Raw genomic sequence first — 13,685 nt, forward strand, 5'->3', positions numbered from 1 at the left:
TTATTTTCATTTTATTTTGATTTTGATTTCATGTACGTTTATCTATCTATCATCCAGGTATCTATATGTTTTTTGCCGATGCCATTTTGTGCATTGACTGCAAGCGTATCTTGTTTCACAGTCTCTTTTGAGGATTGCTACAATGCAACATCTGCCCTAGGGTACGGTATCGTAAGGCAAACTCAATTGACAAATGACAAACAGTTACCTTCTAAATCTGCGATGCAAAACAATTGATAGTATAGCATCACACTTTTGAACCATAGGTGCGAGAATGAATCAAAGTAGTTGTAAAAAAAATTGTGAATGCCATTCCACACACAGACAGATACACACACACACACACAAAGAAACAGATAGAAAGAAAGATAGATATGGATATATACATATACAGAGACAGAAGGATAGATATATGTAGATAAATACGTGTGTTTGCGTGTGTGCGCGTGTGTGTGCGTGTGTGTGTGCGTTTGTGTCTGCGTGTGTGCGTTTCTGTGTGCGTGTGTGTGATTGAATAAGTGTCATGATATTTAAAATATTCACTAACCCGGTGTACGGGAACAATACTATATCTGTATATATGTGCATGCGTGTGCGTGCGTGCGTGTGCGTGCGTGCGTGTGTGTGAGTGTAGGCAGGCCATAAGAGAGAACAAATTTGTACATACGCACGCATGCACACATACACATGCATGCAATCAGGATATATTTCCTTGTACAAACATGTAGACGTTACTGTTTTACATGATGCGCAACGCTATTATGTTACTTTAAGCATTTTTTTCATTACTGGTTACATATTTTCACTGTTTAAATATTAAGTCAGTACTCTCGTTAAGCTATCCAATACTACATTATTCTTCAATATAACTAAAGATTTTAGAAAAAGAAACATTGAAATCCACATTGTAATTGCTTTCATTAATCATTTTTATTACCATTTTAACATTTATGTACATTCGAAGGAAATAAAATAAAGAGTTGGAGAATTTATCATGTCATTGAATGGCAAACATCATATTTATTTTCTGAAGATGAGTGGCCAACAAAACACAAAAATATTATTCGACAAAGTCTATTGCATGTCGTTATGAATAAAGGAAATTAAATCCGTTGATATAATTTCCTATGGCTCATCTTTTGTTTTCTCAAATGTTTAAATATATTGTTGGTTATTCGGAAGAGACATTCAAATTTAATAATAAGGAAAATTCTAGACGTTTCGTTTAATTTTAGTGGGTTTGTCTGCAAAATTATTATATTTGCATTGATTACTATATTTCTGAATAAGCCTAAACGATAATACTTATAACAGTCATAATATGTTTTGGACATTAAGAAAAGGATATTGCGAATACAGCAACGAAGAAAAAATAGACAACAATAATTTTATAAGATTGAAAGTAAATGAGCTATTTAGAATGTTCACAAGAAATGAATGGCGAGTAAGCTCTCATCCAACTGTATACATTATTATGAAACATGCTATGAACATGATTATTTGGTATCCTTATATGTCTGAGTACGCATACTTACACACCCACATACAATCATACATACATACATGTATATAAATATATATACATACATACATGTATATACAACGTCATTAGCTTAAAGAATTTTCTTCTCTAACAAATTGTTCTACAAGGTTTTAAAACATTTCTGATGCCCAGACCCTCAGATGTAAGTACCCCGTGTGAAGAAACAGCCATAAACTTATAAGTCATTATGTGCTTCCTGTTATATGTTTGTTTATTAATTAGTGTTAAGATTTGTATGCGCCGGACACTTTAATGTGAAGCATATACTCATTATGTTTTCATACAACTGGTTAACATTATCGCTATGCCTAAGCGAAATCATAGTTTGTACCGTTAGACAAAGTGTAACATCAAAATAATCATATCTTAATATCGATAGAACTAAATTTATCAAATAACACATGAAGAGAACTCTTATAATCTGGACTCAGAAGTTTTGTGGAACAGATCGAAGCTTGTTGCATTTCCTCATTTTTAAATATTTAATGTATACTTACAGAAATGCGGAATAAATAGGGATGCTTACTTCCCTGTGAAGTCTGCCGTAAGCATACATTAAAATTGCAAAAGCTGATAAAGTGTATTGACTTGTTGCACGTGAATTAAAAACAAGTCGTTTCACATACCTGCGTCGTATATAAGTGTGTGCATGAATGTGTGCGTGTGTTTGAGCGTGTGTGCGTGCGTATGTGTGTGTATGCTCGCGCGCGCCTGTATCTTAAAACGGCAAAAGAACAAGTAATGAAACTAGGTCCAACATTAATGAACTTCTGGTAAGCGAATTCAGCGTGACCTACATTGGATATGTTGTTGGCAATATCATTTCAAGAATAAGACGAAAGGAAAAGAAATGGACTTAGTCTCTGCTTGTTCTCATGAAACATATCTTCAAAGACAAATAATGCTATGCCTAACCAGCAAAAAGGGTCTTTCTGGAACTCAGTTCCACCAGCAGTGTGGACCTTGTCCACAGCTTAAAGGTGAGGTCAACTATTGTTTCAAACCACATGACAGCACCGGCAGTTTATTGTCGCCGGCTCCTTGAGGATGTCTGCAATGCAGAAATTACACAGGATCTATCCTAAAACAAACCTGGATTGGAACTCAAGGACTTTATGTTAATATGCATTGGATTATGCTACTGACAAAGCAAATATCCACAAAGAACTTGTTTGTCGTGAAACGAGTATACGTATGAAAGAAAAAAAATGGAAGCTAAAATTTATACGTGACTGTCTTCCTTATGTATATTAATAATCTCCCATGGGGTTAGAAAAAGAAAAAGTGAAACCACAGCAGTTAAAAACTTAAAATCGAATTCTGCTGGTACATATTTACCACACACTCCCCCTCGGTGCGCGACATGATGTGGCTACGGTTTCATCAAAATGCCTAGCTGCAGATCCTATGAGTATCAACTTAATACTAGGTGAGCAAATCCAAATTGTCTTCGATTCCTCGAATATCAAGAATTTACCAATGTCTTCGAAAAGGTTAAGTGCAAGATGCGATATCTTAGGTAAATTACGGGAGTAGTTGCATGAATTTTCAAGAGATAGGAATAGGGCAGATGCGGTGAAAGCTGTTCCCTCTTCTAGGAGAAATCAAAGCTGTCTGGAGTCCATCGGGAAGGTACAATGGGACCATTGTTTCTTTCGATGTCTCTCAGATATCTCCCCAGTTATACGTCAGGCATTGTCATCAGCAAGCAACCAATACAACATATCACAAACAGTTAACGAACCTGATAAAAAACTCAAAACTACAGAACGACCTTAATGCAATATAAATGTGGGCTGCAGAAGACAACATGAGGTTGAGTGCTGAGAAAATGCAAGTACTCCGCTATCGGTCCACACACAATTAAAATTGCAATTAAAAGGACCATTGGTGTATTTCCATCGCGGATTCATAGTCGGCGTGTAAACAGAGCATCGACATGAGAGGTGAAGTATCATTCCACGTAAATATTACTATCGGTAACCATGTGCTGGCGAGTAAATGACTGGTTTCTGAGATCATTCAGAACACGAAATAAAAGGATCCATTTTCCTCGAGAATATTATATTTGTTCTCAGTCGCCAGCATAAATACAGTGCATTACTGTCGCTGCGAAACCTCAGAACAACAATGGAACCCGAAGTAATCCAATGCGAGTATACCAACAAAAGTGCCACGGTGCAAAAAGTGAGTAACGGGGAGCGGCAAAAAGAAATCACATTCTAATCCCTAAATTGAAAGTGAGAAAGGTATATAGTGATATGTAAATGAAAGTTCCTGGAGTTTCGGCCATCCTATATTAGGGTTCAAATTCATAAATATTCCGACAACCACTATGTAGCAGGCAAGATCACGCTCCCTAGTTCCTGAAAGGGAACCAAAGCTGAAACAGTTTAGGGTTGAAAATGCCACACATTTTCATTATCCTACCTTAACAGTTTTACAGATCTAAAAAGAGTAGATGCATATACGTTCAAAGAACATAGTTAAAAATATTCCAAATAACACATGAACTCACATTGCGACAAAAGACACACAAAATGATAGACTTATCTCACTCACTAGTTCGCCTGGGCCCACTCCACAACGGTGCTGGCAAGGACGTCTAAAATATACAAGCTTTAAGAATAACGTCATTGCTCCCGCATTACCAAAGACTCGGGATGAAACAAATAAAATAATATAGAAATTATGTGGACAAGTAGATGTGCAATTCTTTCTGCAATGTTCAGAGGTCCGCATAGACTTTTATAATCGAATATCCTTTCTCAATAGGTTATTAATTAACTGCAAAAGTAAGTAGCATGAGCAAGTAAGCGCTACAGACGAAATGTCGGAAAAATAAGGATAAACACAAGTTAATATTACATTCTCTATGCGTGTTTCACTAATATGTTTATTTTGAACCCTGAAATAGATGTTCCAAATGCATATAGAAGCTCAAACACAACGGTTACTCCGAGAACGCTATACTGATCCAAGTTACACATCGCAGTGTTCGACAGAGCCACAACGACGAACCGCTAATAAGTATACATTATAAACACGCGTGCGTTTATCGTTAAAGCGCAAGTAATAAGATGAATAAATATTTAGTTAAGCAAATATAATATATAATACACGCATATATATATATATATATATATATATATATATATGTATATATATATATATATATATATATATATATATATATATATATATATATATATATATATATATATATATATATATATATATATATATATATATATATATATATATATATATATATATATATAAATTGAGTGAGATAAACATAATAGGGACTTATTATACTCGTCAAAACACCCTTTGCTGACTTCGGTTTTGTGGTTGATTTTGATTACATTTATGATGCTGATTTCAAATATGGCATCCATTTTTTTCTAACACAACAGGTTTTCATTCTAAAGCATGCCCTTATGTTATGATGTTCTGCATAAATAATTAACTTTGTGAAGATAATTTACTAAGTCTTATAACTCCAAATCATAATTTGTAATGTCAATAGAATATAAAATGTAAGATAGCAACACCTTTTACTAAATGCATACTGTTAATTTTCTAATATGATGGATAGAACACAAACCATCGTACATATGCCTTCATATTCATGGAATAAATTCCCGCTTGCGAGGGTATGTAGAGTATTTCATGTCTACAGAGTCTCTGTTAATACTCCAACAGCCGTCTGGCATCAAGAGTGTGTTCCATCGACCTTGATATCTCTCCTCCATAATCTTCATTACTTAATGAAAATGCTCACCAACCTCATCTCTCACGTCTCTCCAGTAGGAAATTCATTGAGATGGCTACTGAGAAAATGATGCTTTATGCTTATGTTGTAGCATAAAAGATGAAAGCTATCAAGTAATGTTTCCACGAAATCCTTGTAGTTGCAGCCCCCCTTTCAATCCCGACAAACCCTGTCACAACAGCCACAAATGAAACCCATGCTCATTTTTCCGTGTCAGCCATCAGGCTAGAGAAATTCTAGTATTTCTTTGAGTTTCTGATTTGTGGCCCATTAAAATCACCAGCCGCTATTTTATCATAACTTAGGCCAGGAAATGTTGTACAGACGAATTTGAAACAATTACCCTCCACATTAAGAGATTTGACAAATTACTTCATTAATCCTACGTTAATATGAAGGGGATACAATATGTTTTTTTGCTCGCTCAACAAGATGTTGGTGTATTATATTCTTCTCCCAAACTTTTCCTAACTGGCCAGAGTTTCTGTTCCCAATGTTTTTCATTCGCTTGGCAATCCCATAAACACAGGAAACATGGATATTTTGTATATCCTCCTTGTTGGCGAAGTAAAAATTTGACCATTTTTAGATCGACGCATATGACCCATTTGTGTTCATCATACTTCAGTAAATCTAATACAACTTTCATGTAATCATAATTTTCTTTTTAGTGTACAGAGTGACCAATAGGAAGCGCACCAAACAAGTTTCTATTATAGATTAATACACATTTTACACACGTCTTTGAAGTATGAAGAGTCTCCGTTCACTAAAATCCTACTGTTCAACACCCATCACGTTTAACAGTCCCGCCACATCACAACAGTAAAGAAAATATTTTCCAGTTGTAAGGAACGCCAAGAGATCTTTTTCCTTGTTCTGATAAATAGTCACGCTCGTTTCTTTCTGTAAAGAATTCTGCTCTTTAAACCTTGTGTCCTGTGTCCATACATTGTGCGGGTGCACGATTTATCCTGATCACCAACTTTAATCTTTAAGTAAGCTACGTAAAATCATTTCATAATGTCACTAACGTTCAACCTTTGATTTTGTATTGTAAAACATTTCCAGCATAAACCTACCACAGCTGAATGGGATGGAGCTTCAATTTTTGCTTGAAATTCAAACATTTCAAGCACAAAGCTCGTATTGGTTCGGACCAAAAAGAGCCAGCCTAAAGAAAAAAAAAACAATGGACGTGATAGAAAAAAAAACTATTGCAATTTTTAAACCCCGTAACCCCAAAGTACCGCAAAACAGGTCTCAAACTTAGGTCATCAGAAAAAAATGTTTTAATTAATTGGCCAGCGTTATTGGGCACAACACCCAGTCACATGCATTGAAACATTGAGGTCATCAAACATGACGTCTCGTATCGTAAGAAAATATGCATATAAACTGAAGTAATTCCAGACACACAGTGCTATTTACGTAGCTAATAAACGTGCACAGAAACGTTATATATCCCAATTGGTGTGAAAGTGCAATACATATACAATGATGAATACAAATGCACATTCAGCAACATTTACAAAGGGCTCACATTTAATCACAGGTTGAGAGTCAGTTTTACGGACAACGTACGTGAAAGAAGGATAAGTGTCAGACGCCCAACTCGTATTATATCAAGACACGTAAAATCCTTTATAGGGAAACACAATCAAGCACATACATCATACGAGTGTGTATTTATGCGTGATATGTGTGCACCTGTATGTGTGAAAAGGGATGCAACTACATATTTATTAACAAAACAGTTTCTCCTACTCTATATTGAACGGCCTGGTGAAAATATTGCTATTCGCTGACGAAAATACCACAAAAGTGGTGTCTCCACTCACCAGACATAAAAAAAGATACACTCAAAGGAACTTTTTTATGTAATCAAGTGAATACTAGGTGACTAAAAATGTATTAAACATATGTACTTAAAATTACCCGTTTCCTATAAATAAGAACAGCTTATGCATTGGGTAGGCAATTGGTATGCATTGGGTAGGCAATTCGCCTGTTTAGGAAAGCATCACTTAACACGTGACAAGGGACTTGAAATTTGCTTCAGAATAGAAGTATATTCCCGAAAAGTTTTGCAGTATTGTGCGGTAGTGTAATATATGTTAAACGTTGCCCTATAAACCAACGCATTGGAACAGCAGAATCTTTTCAATAAAAATTTTTGATTTCATGACTTGTAAATGGATGTATGAGATTGCTGATTTTGATCCCCAAAATGTTCTCGTATATTAAAGCAAAGTCAAATACATGCACAAATATATGCAGACGCTCAAACAAACAATAAACTAAATGCGCATAATTTGCATTCACATTGATCTACACCCGAGTTAATAGTGCATACCACTAAAGATATTTCCATGCAATTCTCTGATCCCGCACGTACGTGCACACTCAAGCAGTCACGCCTAAAGACACATAAATGTATATGTACATACACAGTCAATATGAGCATCACAACGAGATACGATTTGTGGAATAATTTGAAATGGAAACGACAAAACTATAAACTTCCTTCTTCTGAAGATGAGAGAGTGTCACATATCCCAGCTACTTGCATGAACAACTGCATATGAATCGTTTTAGGAGGGGGTCCTATAAAGTTCCTGGCTTTAAGGTTCTCACGAAAGACCTGGTTGGAATACAATCTTCCCGGGTTGTATTACAGGGTTTAGAAAAAAAACTGATGAACAACTACAATAAATGTATGAGGGAAACATGTAAAATAAAATAAGTAACACTCCTCTTGTATATTCTGTTACCAAAATCAGGGACTTTTCAGCAATCCTGTGTGTGTGTGTGTGTGTGTGTGCGTGTGTGTGTGCCTGCGCGCGCGCGTGTGTGTGAGTGTGTGTCTGTGTGTCTGTGTGTGTGTCAGTATGTGTGTTTCTGGTCTTAAGAGTATCACGAAAGGCTTGGATGGAAGCCGAAACATCTGAGATTTTAAACAGGATTAAGAAAACATCTGAATGGCTACTGCATTAAATGTGTGAATCTGAGAGGGGAATATGTTCAATAGAATCATACATAATTGATCCAAAGCCAAGCACTTTTTAGTTTCCCTTCATATGTATATTTTTATGTATGTATATACGCATCGCAAGCGGTTTACCGTTATGGGGGCAACTCCCTTATAGGAATGGGAGATTTAAAACATTTGAAAGTCATTTTTATATCGTCGTAGACAGTCAATTCACTGCGATCCCGGTTCGAGTCACATAGTAGAGGTTCATAAGCAACACAGATGGAGAAATATCGATGTCCATCACTCATCGGTGGGACCAGATGCCAGTTATCTCCCCTATTTTTGTCTTTTAGTTGTATTAACCCATTCAAATCTAAGGGAGTGTAGTCCCCAAAGAGGCAAAGTTCAGCGAACCGGCTTTTTACTGCAAGTCATCGTAAGAGTAGTGACATTATTTTCTTTGCATTCTATTATTTTTCAGACGGGAACAATAAAAATGAGTGAGTGTCAAGGAAGAGAAAGACAGAGAAAGCAGATATGTTACTGCTTGCGTTAAGCCAGTAGACACATTGACAACTTATTCCCCTTTTTTACTCTCCTCTGCAGCAGAGATCAAAACCTTGCCTATTGAGAGGACAATCCTGAGGCTTTCCTCATAGTCGGACAGAGTTAGACGGGAAATGCATATTTAATCAATTTACAACTTCGTTTTATTGCTTTCTGATATATTTCGTACGATTATTCTGTACCAAAGAGTACACATTTTATCTTTTATTTTCTATTTGTTTTAATCGGTAGATTGAGGCACCACCTTAAATAATTATTAGTCTAATAAACCCACCGCAGTACATGTTTTAAGGCCTAGTACTTATTCTTTTGGTATCTCGTGCCGAACTGCTAAGTTAGGGGAACGTAAACACACTAACACTAGTTGTCATGTGTTTGTGAAGGACAAACACAGACACAGACACGCACACAAACACGTGTATATATGTACATATACGGTTTTGTTTTCATTTTCCCCACTATCAAGTCCACTTACAAGGTTTTAGTCGGTTGAAGGCTATAGTAGAAGATACTAGTAGAACATATGGGAAGGAAGCAAACTTCTTACTACACACCCGCGCTTACTTAACAAAAAAATTAACCAATAGAGATAGTATTTTTGATCATTTCTTAAGACCTGAATTCAGTCATGTGACCTCAGAATTTTACTTGACTATTTCACATATAGAACGAAAAGAAAGAACCGGAAATGTCTCTGTGTGTGTGTGTGTATGTGTGTGTGAGTGTGTGTGACTAAAAAAAAATAATGTCTTCTACCCTTGGTTCATGCCAATGCTTTAAAATTTTAAAGTTATTTAAGAAAGGTTACGTAAAAAATAAACTTGCACCTAATCATCTATTCATTTAAAAAGATTATAATCCAGTAGAATTTCTCATGTTTTCAATCACCCCCAGGATTGTAAAAGGGACAATTAGTTCAGTTTTCTTTCTACTTTCCTCAACTTTTAAATAGATATGATGAATATTATCATTCTCGTAAATGATTAATCAATGCTTAAGCTGAAAATCAAAATCGAATTGGGCAGCAAGGAATGTGATCGTTATTTTGATTGAAAGTATTACGAATAGTCTGAGTGAATTCTTCTATTTCCCATGTCTGTTAGTTTGTCAGTATGAGTATGGGAACACGTTTTCTCAGCTTTGAAGTGATATTGAAACCGAATATCGCCTTAAAGTGCTATCCAAATCCAAATAATTTCATTGTATAGCTCTTACAAGCGAAGATGTAATTAAGCCAAGGATCGAAGAAGAAAAAAACAGCATTTGTTGCGACTATAAACCTTCAAATGAAATCTAAAGTGTCACACGTTTTGCGATTTGTTAATGAGAAAGAAATACTTCAAGAGATGTTTAGGGAATAAATCAATGTCAGTAAATACAGAAAAAGTTGCATCACTGAAAGAAGTTGTACATCGTTATACGCATTCACTTAATTTGTTGTTCTCTAAATCAGCTTCTAGAGTTCGTGAACATCGTATTTTCTTCCTGACTTTAAAAGGAATTTCGACATTTTTCTCAAAGTCGAAGGCTTGCATAGACCTTACTGGATGAGATCATTGGAAGGTGATTTCGAAAGTTATAATATACGTTACTCGTGTCTTAGTAAATAGTTCAAAACGGTGCATCGTAGGGAGGTAACTATTTTCATTTTCAAACTCCCCATATTTCAAAGCTCATAAAGATCCACTTTTTACGGGAAACATGGGAAGGTTGAACACTAGCAAACACCATTAACTTCGGGGTGGGGGGTGGATTCCATGCCCTAGTTTCTTAGTCACTCTTTGCCACTGTGTACGACTCTGTGTTCGACTCTGTGTACGACTGTGCACGACTCTCATTTCAATCTCTCTTATATTCCCCTTTACTTTGCACGCGTGCCACTTACTTCCACTGCAAGGCGGCATACATTCTGACAATTAGTTTTGCAAACTATGGATTATCAACATAAAACGTCTATCTTTGTAAAACATTTAACGGAAAGCAGTATCGAAATTAAATATAAGCAGATATTAAAGTGACTACTATCTATAAAAATCATAAATTATATTCTACAGTCCAGTAACAATGACAGCCACTCAGAGATTGAATTATTGAAAATATATTTAGACGCAAACCTATTAGAAATTTTAGGTCTTATATTAAATATCTCTCTGTGCGTTATCGAATTATCATTTTTGACTAATGTAGCGTAAAACAACACCCTCACACTTGCATCAACAAATCCTCACTGGACCAATGCATTTGTTGTTAAATGTTGAAAAGTGCTAAAGATAATCCTGTTTCCTTTATAGAATAATTGAACTAGAACTTATTTGCTCCAGCTGGTTCATTGAAACCAAAATTTCAGAAGAATCTGAGAGATATACAAACACACATACATACACGTATGTGTGTGTACGAACGCAGCGTTTATGTATATATATATATATAACATGACTGGGGGTATTAGAAAGACTTAGGTTGCTTCTAGAAATAAGAGCTAAATGATCTAAGACTGCAGTCAAAGTGCAATAGTGTATAATTATATACATTCATGATGACAGGGACCTACTCTGCCGAATAGCAGTGGTCGAGATATTCCCAGACTGATGGATAAGTTTCGGGTTGTGCCGTAGCCCATTATAGTCCATGTCAACATGTATATATACACTTGTGTGCTTTGACTGCAACATTAGACATTTAGCCCATATTTCTAGCAATGTAGATCTTTCTAATACCCTCAATCATGTTTAATGACAATTATAAGAGTTTTCCTTATATATATATATATATATATATATATATATATATATATGTATATATATATATATATATATATATATATATATATATATATATATATATATATATATATATATATATATATATATATATATATATATATATATATATATATATATATATATATATATATATATATATATATATATATATATATATATATATATATATATATATATATATATATATATATATATATATATATATATATATATATATATATATATATATATATATATATATATATATATATATATATATATATATATATATATATATATATATATATATATATATATATATATATATATATATATATATATATATTATATATATATATATATATATATATATATATATATATATATATATATATATATATATATATATATATATATATATATATATATATATATATATATATATATATATATATATATATATATATATATATAATATATATATATATATATATATATATATATATATATATATATATATATATATATATATATATATATATATATATATATATATATATATATATATATATATATATATATATATATATATATATATATATATATATATATATATATATATATATATATATATATATATATATATATATATATATATATATATATATATATATATATATATATATATATATATATATATATATATATATATATATATATATATATATATATATATATATATATATATATATATATATATATATATATATATATATATATATATATATATATATATATATATATATATATATATATATATATATATATATATATATATATATATATATATTTATATATATATATATATATGTATATATATAGGCACATATATATTAAACAAACATTTTTGAGACACTGAAAAACAGATGCATAAAAAAAGCCAAATAAGAAACCCACAATCATTTCACCATGTAGGAAAACAAAAAGAATAACGGAGCTAATTACCTGAAGAATAATATTTAAATAAGTTTCGGGAACAGATATATGAGAGTGCTTTTCCTTACATACTAGGCCTTAGCATTACGACTGGAGAACAGCGTCGACGTTTTAATCGGTCAATGATAGGCAGATATTTTGACGGTTCCAAGCTTAACCATTTAAATATCACTTCAAAGAATTTAAATAGTTGTAAGTATATTATCCTCCATAATGTAAGCGTCTGATTATAAATATATATTTGTGTTGGTTTATACACGTCTGTATGCGTATTTATAAATATGGTTTATTATGCGTGGCAATGCGTGACAACCGTGTGTTTTTGTAAGGGATTAAAATACATTGAGTAACTGAAAAATATAAAGTTTATTACATGTCAGTCATTTGGTCTGGACACAGTACGAACGTCAACGGCATACATAACAACGTCGTCGATTACAAAATCATAATTCTAATTAGAATAATTTAATTAATATAAATGTAAAACTAATACAACATAATATTAATTCTTTCTTTAATGGCCGCAAATGCCCATGCAATATACAAACATTTTCCCAACAAGTGAGGTTAAAATGCATGCATATGTATGCGTATACAACATACATGTGCAGAGCAAATAACATTATATAATATATAATATATTCTGACAAGTCTTACCTTCTACTGAAGTGACATATATTAATATAATGATTCAGAACCAGTAAGACCGCCAATACACAGAAGTCTCCAAAGGACTATTTTGGTTGTTTCGTAGTGTCCCATAAATATCGGGTACCAAAACACATTTCTGCCGGTTAACGCCTGACACAATCTTTATAATGCATTGCCAGCACTATCAAAATATTTGTACTATACAACGTATTGATCAATAAATCTTCAGTTGATACGCACATGTATTTATTTCTCTTATATATTCGGCTGACTTAGAAAAAGTTAGTTGTCTGTCGTATTATATTAGCTATCCTACTCCACCAATTGTGAGTCTGATACACGAAACAAAGTTGCATGCTAGAATAGTGAAATCCCAATTGGCGAACGTTAGTGCGCACTATGAGTGTAATC

Source organism: Octopus bimaculoides, chromosome 18 (genome assembly GCF_046866305.1).
Source record: "Octopus bimaculoides isolate indiv1 chromosome 18, ASM4686630v1, whole genome shotgun sequence".
Taxonomy (NCBI): domain Eukaryota; kingdom Metazoa; phylum Mollusca; class Cephalopoda; order Octopoda; family Octopodidae; genus Octopus; species Octopus bimaculoides.